At 36.2% G+C, this 14,781-nt stretch overlaps 1 long non-coding RNA gene across 1 annotated transcript in view; it reads left to right on the top strand.

The window, feature by feature from the left end:
- The first annotated feature begins 4,346 nt into the window (after positions 1-4,346).
- LOC120585480 (uncharacterized) overlaps positions 4,347-14,781 on the top strand; it is a 160,128-nt gene continuing 149,693 nt past the window's right edge. The window contains exon 1 of the long non-coding RNA XR_005648337.1: positions 4,347-4,357. This is a non-coding gene — a long non-coding RNA (uncharacterized LOC120585480). The remainder of the gene's footprint in view (positions 4,358-14,781) is intronic.

The following is a 14,781-nucleotide window of genomic DNA, read 5'->3' on the forward strand; positions in this document are numbered from 1 at the left end:
TTCAGAGATGCAGTAGTCTACTTTGGGGTATGGTGACCTTCTAGCCACTCTACATGTATATACTGACTGGCACAACCCATTTGTTTTGGGGGGTTGTAGAGGAGATTCCTGCATTAGATGAAACTTTAGAACAGATGATCTCAAAGATTCTTTTCAACCTTAATATTTTGGTTTATTTTGCTTCATTCTCTTCTCTGCTCTTCTATTCATTTAAAGAAAATATTTTATTATGGAGATTTTTAAACATAAAAGTTGAAGGAATTTTACTGTGAATACCCATCTACCCACCACATAGATTCAGCTATTAACATTTTGCTATATTTATCCTGTCACATATCTATTCTTCTCTCTATCCATCTTTTGGTGCATTTCAAAGTGAATTGTAGACATCACTATGCTTCTCCTTAACTCAGTGGGTATAATATAAGAGTAGAGTTCAATACTATTTGTTTAGTTTTTTTCTAGGTAAATTTTCACACAAAAATGCAGAAATCCTAAGTTAACATTTGCTGAATTTTGGCGAATGAATACACCTATATAACCTATAAACTCCTGTCAGGTATAGAGCGTTATCACCACACTAGAAGTTTCCCTGTTTCTTCCCAGTCAATCCCTGTCCCCCAACCAGAGGAACCAGTATTCTCCACCCCCTGCCCTCCGCCCCCCCCATCAGATTAGTTTGCTTGTTATAGAATTTCATATAAATGGAAGTACACTATGAACTTTTTGTGACTGGCTTCTTTTGCTGAGTATACTATTTTTAATTTTTTTTTTTTTTATGGCGACATTGGTTAATGCAATCCTAGAAGTTTCAGCTGTACATTTTAACAGTAAGGCATATATGTATTTACATTGTGTGTTTACCTCCCGAGTATACTATTTTTAAAAATTTTATTATTAGTTTCAATTATACAATTCATTGGTTAGACATTTATCTAGTTTATAAAACGATCCCCCTAATTGCTCTTTCTCTGCTCTGGCTGTCCACCTAGCCATTCCATTAATGCTGACTGCGCTTTCTATGAGCATACTATTTTTGAGATTCATCGGTGTTGTTGCCTGTATCCGTAGTTTGTTCCTTTTATTTCTGACCAGTATTCCATTGTATAAATATACTGCAGGTTTATTGTTTTTTAAAAATTCATTCTCCTTTTGTTGGCTCCTTGGGTTGTTTCCATTTCTTAGTTATTACAAATTCAGTTGCTATAAACATTTTTTGTATCAGTATTTTTTATGGACATATGTTTTGTATCTCTTGGATAAATATCTAGGTGCAGAACTGCTGGGTTATAGGTAAATGTACATTTAGTTTTATGAATATTATTTTATTTTTAAAAACATATTTACTGGATGCCTACAATGTTTCAATCACTGTGCTAGGCAATGGGGATACAGTCGTGAAGACTAATTGATCTCTTAATATGTGTCATGTTTTTCCCTCCTACTGGTGCAACATATTATTTTAGTTTTATGAAGTTGAGTACATTTTCTAAATTATTTTGTGATTTTTATTCCAAAATAAAAGGCCTCATTAGAGACTATTTCTACTACTACACAGTGGTTAAGACCACAGGCTCTGGGACCAGAATACCTGGGTTCAAATTCCAATTCTACCACTCATAGCTGTGTGACCAGGAACAGGTTACTTAGCCTCTCTGTGCCCCAATTACCTCCTATTATAGTTTCTTATACATACCTCTGATTCCCTTTATTTAATTGTATTGCAATTATTTGCACACATTTTCATTTCTTCTATTACACTGTGGGCTTCTTGAATCAGAGCCCATATCTCACTCATGTGTATAATATCAGTACCAAGCATAATAAATAGAAAAGAGCAAGAGCTCGGTAACTGTTTGGTGAATAAATGACTTACCACAACTTTTTGGGGTTAAGACATAGTTTCCAACAATACTCTGTAAGAAATAAATGAGAAACTCGGAGTAGGAAACCCTGTAAATACTTGCTATTACATTATTGTGGCTTTGTCCATCAGATTGTCAGTGTCCAGAGCCGTGAGTTGAAGAGATGGGAGAAAGGACATAGAAACCTTTTGCAAGTGGGACATAGAACGGAGGACTGCTCTGGAGACAGGTCAGCCTGAGTCCCAGAAAAGGACTCAAAGAATAAGAAGTTGAGGGATTAGGGACTGAAAGCAGGGAAGTGGAGCAAGAGAAACAAACTCAGCAAACTTCACAATTAGTCCAGTCCTGGTAGTGCTGGTCTCAAGTCTGGTTTGGAGGCAACAAGAACACCTATTGAGTTATTGTTATCCTTGGCTTTCAAGGGGTCTTGTAAATTGAGAAAGAAGCAGTGTTCTCTTAGGGTCACTGAGCAGGCCACGGATGATGCATGTTCCCTCTCTTTCTCCATTTCAACATTGACCTAATTAGAAGCAGATAATATAAGGATGGTGAAAACAGTTATCAACTAATATTGATGCCAAATAAGGTTTTTAACCAGTATCCCTCGTTTACATGTTCATGATCCTTCACTGTTACTGAAAATCAGCTTCCTAGTTAAGGCTTGAAATCTCCTTGAATATTATCACTGAGACAAAAGTCCAGTCGTTTGGTATTACTGTTAGTGACAAAAATTTTTGTTCCTTTAGAGACGACTTCAAGATCTGCTAAAAAGACCAGCAGATCTAGGACCAGGTATGATTATAGTTAATATTTTTCAAGATATGATTGTTAAATACATTCCTAAGCAAGAATAGTATTGATGATAATAGATTTGTTGAATACTTAATATGTGCCATATCCAGTGCAGAACAATATTATTCTCTATTCTCAAAACTCTCCCATGAGTTATGTATTATTGCACCCATTTTAAAGATGGTAAAGTTGAGGCTCAGAGAAGGCAGAGAAAGAGTATGTATTAGGTATTTTACGGTGTTGTTTTGTTAGGTAGGTATCATAACCCTCCATTTTCCTACAGACAAGGTCACAGACTGCAGAAGACTAAGGGAACGAGCACTTACTGAATGTCTGCTATATATTGGGCATTTTGTTAAGGGCATTTTTGTCACTGTTCGATTTCATGGCCTTATAACAATTCTGACAGATAGGTGTCGTTATCCCTGCATTACAAACGAGAAAACAGGCTCAGGGATGTTAACTAATTGGCTCAAATTTATGCAATCGGTCAACAGAAATAAACAAAAATGAGAGTCAAAAGCAGTCAGATCATCCCTGTAGTCCATGTAACCTCAAAGATATGTGGTTCTCTCTGATACTTAATTTGTCCAAGGTCACAGAGTTAGAGGTAGAGTGGAACTTCTGACTCCGTTTGATCGTTCTTTCTACTACATCCTGCCTCTGCTCTGTGGTTTTAGTTAGTTTCATTATATGTCCTCTGCAAGGTACAGAAACAGATCAAGGGTTTGCTCTTTATGAGACATTTTCAAATCCATGTGATTAAGTGACCTCGAATGCTCCGTGTTGTCAGACTAAATATGTGCTAGCAGATCCTTTAGCCTTCACTTATAGACTGTGTTATCAGCCACTAATATTTTTGCTTATCCTTTTTTATTGTGATAAAATAAAACATTTAACATAAATTTACCATTTTAACCATTTTAAGTGTACAGTTCAGTAGTGTTAAGTATATTCACATTGTTGTGAAACAGATCTCTAGAACTTTTTCATTTTGCAAATCTGAAACTCTATAACCATTAAACACTAATTCCAACTCCCCCCAGCCCTTGGCAACCACCTTTTTACTTTCTGTTTCTATGAATTTGACTATTTTAGACCCCTCATATAAGTAGAATCATACAGCATTAACCCTTCTGTGACCGGCGTATTTCATTTAGCATAATGTCCTCAAGGTTTATCCGTGTCGTAGCATGTGACAGGATGTCCTTCCTTTTTAAGACTTATTATCCTTTTTAATTTTTGTACCTTCTGTTACTGTACATTAAAGAAAGTAGCTCAGACTGGTGTATTTTGAGGGGTTGTTCCCTGACACAGAGGTCCTGCGATGTTCTTACAGAGTGTTGCTCTGGAGAATGAAGTACGGGCGAAATAATAGGACGTAATTCCATATTTATTACACCCATGTGACGTACTGGTGTACCTGAGAAGATAGTGAGGAAAATTTCAAGTCTAAAAACTGTATCCTGTGTCCTGAGGACCGAACCTTACCTACTTGGAGTAGTACAGCTCCAAGGTATTTCACTAAAAAAGGGAATTTTAACCTCTGTTTTGAAGGCTGAATTGCAGCTTTATGCTTGGAAACCAGTGTTCTCTCTGTCTCTCTCTGTCTCTCTGTCTGTCTCTCTCTTTTTTTTGGTATACCACATGGAAGATATATTCTCCAAGAGATTAGACCTCTCAGGAGATTTTAAGACTTGGTCTTTAACTGTGTGCTCAGATAAAGCAGTGTCCCTCATGTCTGTGTATAATCCCCAAGCATAGATGTCACCATCTTTTTCATAAAAATTTGTTAATACTAGCTTAAACATGAAGGCAATTTTTCTGCAGGATTTTAGTGTACCACTTGAACAAAAACTGCTATTCTTGCAAAAGGCTTTTTTTTTTCTCTTTTGTGTTTTGAGATACCATGCTTGAATTCCAGAGAATTTTTTATCTGTCTAGTTGACAGAAAAAGACAGTCTAATTTTAACAATGAGAAAGAAACTACCATTTGCTGAGTGACTGTGTGTGCTTTGGGGTAAGGCACAGTCCCAAAAGTTCAAGGGTATCTGCCCCTAAGAAGAGAGCCACCAGCAGATGGCAATCCCTCTACATGTAATCTCCTCCCAGACAAATGGCAGAGACCTAAGTAAACTGATACCTCAGTGAAGTCACATGCCCCTTCAGAGAAACCTGATAGCTTTGGCTGGGTAGGAACCCATTTAACGTTATCTCTGGGCTATTATCTCATCTCTCCGCTCCATCTGACAGTCCTCCAACTCAGCGTTCAGTGCACACCAACCTAAAGGTCAAGCATGGCTACTAGGGTGGGTGCTTTGACGTGGTCCTGGGGTTTGGTGTTCGGAGCAGACATTTTTAACAAACAACTTATGTTGACTGCTCTCCACAGTGACCTTGATGGAGCATTTTCTTCACCTCTGTAATCTGGGCTTGACTGACGTCTTGGGATACTAAGCAGTGAATTATAGGAATTTAGAAAAAACCTTGAGGCAGAATGTGTTATTGATGTTTTACTTAAATAAGAAATGTGGGGCTTTCCCCAGGACAAAAAAGCTGTAGTTTTGTAATCCGTCGATTGGTTTGGGTCTCTTCACGCCACTCCTCTATCCTCTGTGGACTGGGCCCGGTGCTAGGCCTGTGTGACAACTCTCGACTCCGACTCTTAACAAAATCCACCTGCAAGTACTGTGACCTTCCAGAAACTGGTTGAGATATGGAACCTCTTAAGTGATTTGAGTCTATGACTGATATTCTAATGTATATTTTAAGATTTATTCTCTTATAGTAAAGTTTCTCTGATCTTATACTTTTTTCATTGATGTATATGTATCAAGAGATTTTTGGCTACAACAGAAAACCCATCTCAGACTGGTCTAAATAAGGGTATTTGTTACTTTTTATAATTGAAAATCCTGAAATAAAGCAGTCTTGAGGGTTGGTGAATTCAGTGGATAAACAATGTTATTGGACACTGAGATTCTTCTATTTCGTCACTGTGTCACTCATAGCTTTGGCTCTATCCTTAGGCTCCTTCTTTTGATAATAATATGGCTTCTAGCAGGTCATCATCATCGGGGGTTCTCACCCCGAACCCCCAAGAGGCCTGTGCGTCCTCGAACCAAGGGGATAGGGATTAGTATGCTTGACTAAGAGTATTTATTTGGACTGGGATGAAGATTAAGGAGAAATTCACAACATTTACGACAGTAACATCGTGGAACTCGTTTCTACCACAAATCTGTTTTTAATTTGATCTATATATTCTTTTAGTCCCTGGGGAATTTGAGGAACAAACTGTTAAAAGAATAGTCATTTCTAATGAAAGATTAATAGTGAAATGACACTTATGTGAGTAAAAACTTTGAGTCTAACTTCATAGAATTTCAGGCAGGTCAGTATCTCTAAAATGTATATCCCTTTGTCTACCCTTTACAGTAGTGATTTGGGGCATTATGAAAAGCAGACTTTTGCTTTAATAATTTTAATACATAAAAGAATGTTTTAAAAAACTATCTATGAATTATATTCTGTAAGTCTGTTAAAAATCATAGTACTCTTTCTTTTTTAATTTCCTGGGCCTCAGTTTCTGACTATGTAAAGGAAGGACGGGGTGATTCTCAGCTTTTAATAAGGATGTAATTAAAAATAAATGTTTTTGCCTATTTACGTATCTATTTCAGCAGAGAAATGGTTTATCACATTTCCATGAACTTTCTGTTTAATGTACGAATCAGAATTTTTTTTTGCTGTTATATTTAGAATTATTTCATCATGTAGTTGAGATTTTTAGAAATAATTTATTTGCCAACAATTTCAAACTTACAAAACCCCCCAAAAAAACAAAAAACGCTAGACCAGCACAATAAGCTCCTGTATACTTTTCACCTAGAGACCCCATTCAAGGTTCCCCAAAGGCCCCATTGATATCATTTATAGCATAAGGATCCAAGATCACATCCTGCAACCCGTTGTCATAAAATCTGGAACAATTCCTCAGCCTTACTTTGAGTTTCATATCCTTGATATATTTTAAGATCACAGGTCAGTCACTTTGTAGAATATCTCTCAATTTAAGTTTTTCAAATGATTCCTCATGATCCAGTTATGCAGTTTTTGGCAAAAATATTACAGAAATGATGATGTGTTATTGCATTCCAATTGCATGACAAATGATACTGATTTGCTTCTTGCTGGTGGTATAAACTCTGATCACTTGATTAACATAGTGTGTCCCAGGAGTCTCCACTGTAAAGTTGCTTATTTTTTTCTTTGTAATTAACTAAGTGTTTTGTGTGGAAATACTTTGAAACTATGAAAATATCTGTTCCTCACCACACTTTAACCCACAAATTTTAGCATTCATTGATGTATTGTATTTGAATTAATTATTGCTGTGATGGTTTCTAAGGGGTGTTTTTTCTAATTCCATCGTTCCTTCTACATTTATTAGTTGGTATTATACTATAAGCAGAACTTCCTTTTTCCCCCTATTTATTTATTCATTTGTTTATTTATATCAGTATAGACTCATAGAATTCCATTTTATTCAATAGTTTATAATCTGTTACTGTCATTATTTTGATGTTCAAATTATCCCACATTTGACTTTAAGGTGCCCCTTTAAGCTGGCTTCTGTGTCCTTTTGATATCTTCACCTTTCTTTTAGCATTTTCTTACCTTATAGTGCCAAAATATGTTCCAGACTCATCCTGTACTTACCTTGCCCAGCCCTGGATTCAGCCATTTATCCAAGAAGTTCTAGTTCCTTTTAGTATAGAGTGGAATTTAGAAACCAAGATCTGGATGCTGGGCATGCTCACTACTGTTGGGGTGATGACTGCTTCAATTTCATTGGTAGTAATTGGTCTGTTTAGATTTTCTGTGTCTTCTTGTTTTAGTCTTAGAAGGTTACATGCTTCTAGAAATTGATCCATTTCTTATAGGTTGTTGAATTTGTTGGCCTATAATTCATTAACGATTCATTGTATTTCTGTTCTTCTTTGTTCTTCTTTTTCTGTTCCTTTAAGTATGAGTTTAGATTGTTTTTGAGACATTTCTTGTTTCCTGAGGTAAGCCCGTATTGCTATGAATTTCCCTCTTAGGACTGCTTTCAGTGTGTCCCGTAGATTTGGGGTCATTGTGTTTTCATTTGTCTCAAGGTATCTTTTGATTTCTTCCTTGATCTTGTTGTTAACCTATTCATTGTTTAGTAGCATCTTATTTGGCATCCATTTATGTGTCTGTGTGCGAGTGTGTGCATGTGTTTTCTTGTATTGATTTCTGGTTTCATACCATTGTAATTGGAGAAGACTCTTGATGTGATTTCAGTCTTCTTAAATTTATTGAGACATTTTTTGTGGCCTAACATGTAGTCTTTTCTGGAAAACGTTTCATGTGTGTTTGATAAGAATATATATTCTGCTGCTTTGGGGTGAAATGCTCTAAAAATATCAATTAAGTCTATCTGGTCTAGTTTGTCATTGAATACTGCTGTTTTCTAGTTGCTTTTCTGACTGGAGGATCAGTCCATTGATGTCCATAGATTGTTAAAGTCCCCCACTGTGAGTGTGTTATGGTCACTCTCTCCCTGTATGTTGGTCAACAGTTGCTTTATTGAGGTCTTCCTATGTTGGGTGCATCAGTGTTTACAAGGGTTATATCTTCTTGGAGTGATCCCTTTATCATTATGAAATGTCTTTTCTTTTTTGTCTTTTATTGCCTTTGTTTGAATGTCTATTTTGTCTGATATAAATATTGCTACCCCTGCTGTTTTGTTTCCATTTTCATGAAATATCTTTTCCAATCCCTTTACTTGCAGTCCGTGCATGACCTTCAGTCTGACGTGAGTCTCTGGTAGGCAGCGTGTCTTGTTTTCTTTTGCTAAGAATTATAATCCCCTTTTTTTCTTTTTCCTCCCCAATTTAATTATTTTTAAAAATGACAATGTTCTTTTATATTAGTTTTAGATGTATAACATAGTAGTTAGACATTTATAAAATTTATGCAATAATCCCCATGATTAGTCTGGTACCCAGCTGGCACTAAACATAGTCGTTACAGTATTATTGACTGTATTCTCTAAAGTAGACTTTACGTCTCCATGATTACTTTGCAGTTACCACTGTGTATTTCTTAATCCTTTCACCTTTTTCACCTGACCCCCAACCCCCGCTCTTCTCTGGCAACCATCAGTTGGTTCTCCGTTATCTGTGAGTCTGTTTCTGTTTTGTTCATTTATTTAGTTCTTTAGATCCAAATAAGTGAGCTCATAGGTGGGATTCGTCTTTCTCAGTGTGACTTTTGGCATTTAGCGTAATACTCTCTAGATCCACTCATGTTGTCGCAAATGGTGTGATTTTGTTCTTTTTTATTGCCAAATAATTTTCCATTGCATATGTGTTCCACGTCTCCTGTATCCAGTTGTTTATCCATTTCCACTGAGGTTACTTTCATGTCTTGGTTATTATGGATAGTGCTGCAGTGAACATAAGGGTGCATATAGATATCTCAATGTAATAAAATAGCCCAAATAGCCCCAAATATCTCAATGTAATGAAATAGCCCAGAAATAAACCCACACCTATATGGTCCATCAATCTGACAAAGGAGACAAGAATATACAATGTATATTGTAAAGAGACAATAAAGACAGCCTCTTGATAAGAGATGCTGAGACAATGGGACATATACATGCAAAAAAAAAAAAAAGCGCCAACTTCTTACAGTATATACAAAAATAAATTCAAAGTGGATTAAAGACTTAAATTTAAGACCCGAAACCACAAAACTCCTAGAATAAAACACACGCTGTAAACTCTTTAGTATTAGTTTTAGCAACATCTTTCTGGATATGTCTCTATGGGCAAAAAGAAACAGAAGAAACAAATGGGACTCCATCAAACTAAAAAGCTCTACACGGTGAAGAAACCATCAACAAAATGAAAGACAGCCTGCCAACTGGGAGAAGATAGTCACAAATGACACATCTAATAAGGGGTTAATACCCCAAATATATAAAGAATACATACCACTTAACAGCAGAGAAACAAACAAGTTTAAAAAGGGGCAGAGGACCTGAACAGACATTTCTCCAAATAATATTCCATAGCATATGTGTTCCATGTATGTTCTCCAAAGAGGACATACAGATGGCCAACAGACATATGAAAAGATGCTCAAGGTCACCAATGAGACAAATGCAAATTAAAACCACAGTGAGATATCATCTCACACCTGTCAGAATGGCTATCATCTATAAATCAACAAACAACAAGTGTTGGCTAGGATGCAGAGAAAAGGAAACCCTCATGCACCATGGCTGGAAATATAAATTGCTGCAGCCACTATGGAAAATAGTCCGGAGGTTCCTTACACAATTGAAAATAGAACTATCTTATGATCTGGCAATTCTACTTCTAGGTATTTATCCACAGACATCCAAAACACTAATGCAAAAAGATATATGCACCCTTATGTTCACTGCAGCACTATCTACAATAGCCAAGACATAAAAGCAACCTCAGTGGGAATGGATAAACAACTGGATAAAGATGACGTGGAACATATATACAATGGAATATTACAAAATATATCTGTTAAAGTGTACTACTGGTGGTATGGGTTGGTAATGGGACACCAATTTAAAGTCTATGATGAGCATCTTTTCTAAGTCTTGGCACATTTTCTCTGTGACTGTATATGTAGCCTCATTTGGAGGTAAGGCTAAACTTTAAATATGTGGCCTTTTCATGAATGTGATAAGCTATGCAGATGGAACTATTGAAGTGTTACAAGCAAGGGAAAATGATGTAATCAGACATGCAAACTGAAAAGAAAACTTCCTTAATGTAAATTGATCAGATGTTAGAGGGGCCAGAGAGAATTCAGAGGGATCAGTTAGGAAACTTTTATAGCAGGCCCGGCAGGAGATGCTAGAAGCATGTACGGGGTGATGGCAGCGGAGCTAGAAAGAAACAAATGGATTGTTTAGTTTTTGTTTAGGATGGAATATAGAGAACAACCATAATTTTGGCCTTTATAGAATAATGTCCCCATACTGGTGCTAGAATTAGGTAACTTGGCAGAAAGGTAAACAAAAATCACTGTTGTACCAATATGATAATTCTTTTTTTTTTTTTCACATAATAATGTCTTTTCATGTTCATATATCTGGATATATTTTAAACTTGATTTTCCAAACAGTTATTTCAATGTATAAATAGTCACTTGGGCATGGAAATAACACAACTTGTTAATACTTACACTTTGGCTTTGTTTTTAACACAGAAATTGAATAGAATTTGCAAACAAACATTTATTGAGCACCTACTATGTGCCAGGTAATAAAGGATTTTAGTTAATGATCTGTAGATTTGTACTTTTCTCCCATGTACTCTCATAACATGTATAATAATTCTGAAAAAAAATTAAACTATTTTAACTTAGTTTTAAAAAGTTTAGAAGTTAAAAGTATTACAGTATACTATGAGAAAGGTTTTAGTTCTTGAATATTGTGGCAAATTCCCTAAATGTTTTAAGAGTCCTATGAGCCTTTTCACCGTGCTTTCCCATTGCATGCCCAGAATAATTGATTATCCACGTGTGATCCTACAGGCAGAGCAGCAAAAAAGACAGAAAACAATGGACAAAGATAATGAAATTTCACCTTTTGCTCTGCCTACCTTTTTTTTTCCCCCCAAAACTAACATAAGTTAATAAAAGTTCACATGAAAGCCTTTGAAATTTCATCATGGGTTTTGCGAAAGAAGGGAAAATTGACCTAAAAGCGCTTGACCTATAGCTTGGCGACTACTGAAAGTCTAGCCTCATAATTCAGAGGTCCAGTGACAGCTTTGCCTATAAACCCAGGTCTTCATTTCACTGACATTTGCAGGTTTAGTCTCCTTGAAAATGCTAACAAAAGTGAAACATATCACTTCTGTGCTTGGGATAGCAATGGTGATGTTTGTGGAACCGTTTGCTGTCTCAGGGGTAATCTCCCGGATAATTTGGATTAACCTTATCAGGTCTCTAGATACCACGTTACCCAGGGTGGTTGATCTCCAGAATAACCTTTCTACATCTTAAAGCTTTAACCCTGGCACCATGTTTTATCAAAATCTTTCAACAGAAATTCATCGAAAACTATCCAACCAGCCTTACTTCAGCCCTTTTGGTCTGCATTCAACCAAGCAAGAAAACATAATACCTCCTGTAAATAATTCTAAAAGTGGAACATTCTGACATTTTCTGTTTACTTTTTCAAAAGACAGTTATATATCAAAGTGCCTCCCCCCTCATATCTGTTCAGGTTTGAAATCGATTACCTGGAAAAGGGAAGACAAATGCCTCTGTTAGTTTATTTGCTGGTAGAAAGAGTCTGCTTAACGGAGTGAAGAATTTTCCCCAAGGAGGAATTTGTCTTTTGGACTGGCAACAAAGAGAATCTTTCATTTGTATCGATCAGAGTCTTTTTGGTGTTTTTTTTTTTTCCTTCTTAAGAGAGAAGTCAAATGCCTTTGGAAGCTAGGATCGACCCAGAAATTCTGTCCCACTTAAGACTTCTACATCCTAATAGAGCTTGTTCTTTCTAAATCTATTTTTTTGTGTTAATAATAATTATTTCTTAGTATTGTAAAGCCAGAGTTTATAGTTCCAGAGCAAGGCTATGAATTTCACAAAACTAATAGAAAACTAAATTAGTAGTTGTACTTGTAATGGTGTGAGAGGGTGAGCACAGGTGATCCACTACAGTTTTTCTGGAAAAATCTTCATCCATTTTGAATCAGTTTAAAGTGGTGGGGCAGAGCAGGAGTGGCCGATAAAACCAATATCACATCTGTTATGGCTGGCTACTTCATGGTCTTAGTTGAAAAGGATAATAAAGAAAGTCACTTTGCATCCTTCAAATTGAAACCCGACCTATGCTTCTGAAAGTGAGGTGTTTATGAACCTTTACACAATGCACATTGGTTTGTTTCTAAAAATGAGAATCTAAATGTAGGCACTTGGATTGTCAAGTGTGAGAAAATGTTGGCTGCCGCTGAAGTCCTGTGAAGTAAGTCAATGCTAGTTAGGGTGCTTTTTTAAATGCAGGGAAAAGGAAAGTAGTGAGGTTGTCTGTGCTAAAAAAAATAAAGTCCTTTTGTATTCTATAATATTGCTTGACCTGGTCAAAGTAAAAGACCCAACAATTTCACCTTAGAAGGAACAAATAAAAATACCCTTCAAAATAATAATAGTTTATATTTCCTGAGAGTTCTTTTGTGCTAGGTGCTTTGCATGTATATGGTTTTATTAACCTTTACAATATTATGAGGTATATATTATCATTCTCATTTTATAGAGAAGGAAATCAGACTCAAGAGACCAAGGCACTTGCCTAAGTTCACCATATGGGTTGAAATTCCACAGTAGAGGAGCTATGATTAGAACCTGATCTGTCTTTGAATCTATACTCTTTCCACTATGTGCCTTGCCTATAAAATGTGTAGTCTCCTCCCATAGTATCTTCTTGAAAATGAAAACTGAGAGGTTAATAGGAAAAGCCAGTATTCTGGAATTGGGAAAGGAAGTGATTGTGAGTACAGTGGCATTTTTCCCAGAGAGTTACATATATTATAATGTGTAGAGTTGAGGCCAGGCAGTTGGGATGAGCCACTTAGCTAGCTAGAGGAATTTCCACCAAGCTTGGGAGTACAATCTATTAGAAAGATTAATTTAAATACTGGTTGCAGCATTTTCTTGTCTTAGACCAATGGAATAATGGAAAGAAATTTTGCATTCTAAAAATGGAACAATTTTCTTCTAAAGCTGGAGTGTGATATTTAAAGAAATAATAATAATAGTTACTATTTATTGGACTTATTTTTAAGTATGAAGCACTTTTCATGCATTATTTCTAAACTCACAATATCCTTGTATTTTTTCTGTTGTACACTTAAAAAACAAAGAAACCAAGTATCATGGAGCTTAAATGAGTTTCCCTAGGCTGACCAATAGGTCCATCTTGATCTTGAGTCTTCATTCTTTCCACTGTATCTCGTTGTTTCCAAAGAAAATATTTGACACCCTTTCTTTCCTTTTGCAGGGTAATATACGATCTGATAATAAAAGCCTAAAAACTATATTTAAGAGCAGTCAGTTTTGCATATCAAATTAGAAGTACTGGAAAGGGCACAGCATGTTGGGTGGGCTAGAGTAGGTCTTAGATGGGAGAAATCCACAACTTTTCCTCGCCTTACTCTGCTATCTCAGGCTAGTGTGTTCTGGAAGGAGTGGCACTGGCCTGAAGGACGGACTATTTCTGTTTCAAAATAGACTAAGTAGTCTTAGACAAGTCATGCAACCTGACTTGTCCTCAATTTTCATGTCTCTCTAGTTTTTTTCTCAGCTCCTAGTGTAATACTTGGTATAGAGTAGAAATGAAAACGATATACAATGTAAACAAGGAGGCTCAGATTGCTAATTTTTAGTTTCTTTCAGTTCTAAATTCTGTGATTAAGGCATAGTAACTTTGGTTTCTTAATTCTTAAAATAATGAAAATCGTGCCAATCTCTTTTGCAAGGTTATCATGAGAATTAACTAGTATATTTTCCAAGATAAGGAGTACAGGAAGAGATCAGACCTCAGCTTTCTTTTAAAATATTTTGCATTGATCAAATGCCACACACGTGTCAGATGCTATAGAGAAAATTGAACCTTCCCAGTAGGTTCATGATCTGAATCCAATTTCATGACACTAGTTTTAGTGACCGAGTTTAAAAGTGACTGCGTGCCAGTGTTTAAGAGTCTGGGCATGCATATTGCAGCACAGGAAAGAATCAGACTGACATCAGCCCAGACAAGGTCAGAAGGACGACAGTTCTCTAAAAGCCTGTTCTGTTGGTGAAATTTTTGCATTGCTTCTTGTCTTTGTGGTTTGGAATGGCAGCCATGATTGTGTGGTCTCATGAAAAATGGAAGCCAAGTACCTTGTGTTCCAGGCCTAGTGTGAGGGATCAGTCACCCATCTTGATTCTCAGTTTATTCGTTTTTGAAGCGTTGATAATAGTGTTTACATCATCAGTTTATTGTGGAGAGTCATAATGAATGACTGTAGAATAATCTGAGAAAGTTTTA

Source organism: Pteropus medius, unplaced genomic scaffold (assembly GCF_902729225.1).
Source record: "Pteropus medius unplaced genomic scaffold, Ma_sr-lr_union100, whole genome shotgun sequence".
Lineage (NCBI taxonomy): Eukaryota > Metazoa > Chordata > Mammalia > Chiroptera > Pteropodidae > Pteropus > Pteropus medius.